The sequence below is a fragment of the Silene latifolia genome, chromosome 2 (genome assembly GCF_048544455.1).
Source record: "Silene latifolia isolate original U9 population chromosome 2, ASM4854445v1, whole genome shotgun sequence".
NCBI classification, from domain to species: Eukaryota; Viridiplantae; Streptophyta; class Magnoliopsida; order Caryophyllales; family Caryophyllaceae; genus Silene; species Silene latifolia.
In genome coordinates this window covers 125,042,597-125,045,234 of record NC_133527.1, presented here as the reverse complement: position 1 = coordinate 125,045,234, position 2,638 = coordinate 125,042,597, and the positions used below count along the sequence as shown (strand labels likewise).

The window sequence follows — 2,638 nt, the reverse complement described above, 5'->3', positions numbered from 1 at the left end:
TATGGTAGAGGTCCTCAATAGACCGTGGCCCTTGTTGTTGATCATGATCGATGGCATGCCCAATGTAGGGATTAAAGATCCCTTCAAATTCGTCGTCCCAAAGACCACAAACTTCATTGAGTTGATCATTGAAAATCTCTTGCTTGGATGGAGACAACTCTCCCAATTTCTTTTCTTGGCCAATGAGGCCATCATCTTCTTCCTTGGTTGATTTTGATGAGCTTTGCAAGCTCTCCTTGTCAAAATTCACTTGCTCTTTGAATGGAGCATCTTCAACTTTCTTCCTCCATTGGAGTTCCGATTTCTTCTTTTCATCTTTTCGGCTATAATGATCAATCATGAAACATGGCTCATGCAAACGAGGAGCTCTCATGGTCTTGTCAAGATTAAAAGTTATGCTTTCATCTCCCACTTCTAGAGTGAGCTCTCCATGTTTCACATCAATCACCGCACCCGCGGTGTGTAGGAAAGGTCTTCCTAAGATGATTGGAATGTTGGAATCTTCCTCCATATCAACAATGACAAAGTCCACCGGGATGAAAAACTTTCCAATTCGCACGGGGACATCTTCCCATATCCCTAATGGTATCTTCGTCGATCTATCGGCCATTTGAAGAGTGATATTGGTGCATTTAAGCTCTCCCATTCCCAACCTTTTACTTACCGAGTACGGCATGACACTCACACTAGCCCCTAGATCACATAAGGCTTTGTTGATCGTTGTGTCGCCAATGGTACACGGTATTGAGAAGCTTCCCGGATCCTTTAGTTTTGGAGGTGAACTCCCTTGAAGTATGGCACTACTCACCTTGGTAAAGGCGATAGTCTCAAGTTTCCGGATTGACTTCTTCTTTGTGAGGATATCTTTCATGTACTTTGCATAGGCCGGAACGTGATTGATTAATTCCGTGAAAGGAATTGAGACTTCTAAGTTCTTCACAATCTCCATGAACTTTCCAAGTTGATCATCAAATTTAGGCTTGGCTTGACGACTTGGAAAAGGAAGTCTAATCACAATGGGCTCCTTTTCTTTGGCTTTGTCTTCATTTTTCTTTGAGCTTTCTTCTTTTGATGATTCCCCTTCTTGCACCACAACTTCATTCTCACTAGCTCTCACAACTTCATCCTCAACTTGCTTCTTCGGTGCTTCATACCTTGTACCACTTCTCAAGTGAATGGCACTAACCGTTTCATGTCTCGGGGGATTACTTTGTGGTGGTAATTGCCCCTTTTGTCTTTGTGAGCTTGAAGATGCTAGTTGAGTTAATTGTGTTTCCAACATCTTGGTGTGAGCTAGAATGTTGTTGATGGTGGTGTCTTTTGCTTGGCTATCTTATTGCATTTGGGTGAAAAATTCTTGTTGATTCTTTTGCATTTGGAGGACCGCTTTTTGGACATCAAAACCTTGGTCATTGTGGTGATTGTATGGGTTTTGATTTTGGTAACCTTGGTTTTGATTGAAAAAGGGTCTTTGATTTTGATTTCTCATGGGTGGTGGAGTGTATGTTGTTTGAGGGTTTTGGACATTTTGGCTTTTGTATGAGAGATTTGGATGGAACTTGGTGTTTTCATTGTAAAAATTTGAATAAGGGGTACCACTTTTGTAAGCTTGGAAAGCATTAACTTGTTCGGTTGTTCCCCTACATTCGCTTGAGTCATGACCCAAGGTTCCACAATTCTCACATATCCCGCTTGGGATTGATGAGGATGCCGTCAAGGCATTAACATGATGCTTTGATGATTTTGAGTTTTCCTCAAGTCTAGCCATAGCTTGTTCAAACTTCAAGTTGATTGTGTCAATGTGAGCACTAAGTTGAGCACCCAATTGAGTAACGGTGTCCACTTCATACTTTCCTCCTCTAGTAGCCTTGCGAGGCCTACTATATTGCGAATTATGGACCGCCATTTCCTCAATCTTGTTCCATGTTTGATTGTCATCAACTTCGGTGAACATTCCATTTGATCCCATATTGAGAATGTTCCTAGAATCTTCATATAAACCATTCCAAAATTGTTGCACTAAAAACCATTCGCTAAGTCCATGGTGAGGACATGAGCGACAAATACCTTTGAACCGCTCCCAAGCTTCATACAAAGATTCTTCATCCCTTTGCTTAAAACCCGTAATTTGAGCTCTTAGCATATTGGTCTTTTCCGGTGGGTAGAATTTTTGGTAGAAAGCTGGAGCTAGCTTCTTCCAAGAATCTATTCCAAGGGTGGCCTTATCAAGGCCCTTCAACCATTGCTTTGCGGTGCCGATTAACGAAAAAGGAAATAAGACCCATCTTATTTGGTCTTGAGTCACGCCCGTTTGAGAGATAGCTTCACAATAATCGCAAAAGCTTTCCATATGAGAATGAGGGTCCTCACTAGGCATTCCCCCGAATTGGCTCCTCTCAACTAGTTGAATGAAGGCGGACTTGGCAATAAAGTTTCCGGTAAGATGTTGTGGGGTAGGAGTACCATTTGGTAGATCCTCCTCGGTGGGTATAGAGTGTGACGAGAATTTAAGCATTGTAGGTGGATTTTGTGTGGTATTGTTTAATGGGTTCTCTTCTCCTTCTATTGCGAAAGGATTGACAAACTCACTAGTGGGTTGAACAACTTCACCAACACCTCCCAAATTCCTCCTAACAAG

The 2,638-nt window shown here is 42.0% G+C and overlaps 1 non-coding gene across 1 annotated transcript; it reads left to right on the top strand.

Moving 5' to 3' along the window:
- The first annotated feature begins 2,036 nt into the window (after positions 1 to 2,036).
- Positions 2,037 to 2,143, top strand: LOC141645617 (small nucleolar RNA R71). The gene has a single exon (XR_012545095.1). It is a non-coding gene; the product is annotated as a small nucleolar RNA R71 (small nucleolar RNA).
- Positions 2,144 to 2,638: the final 495 nt, after the last annotated feature.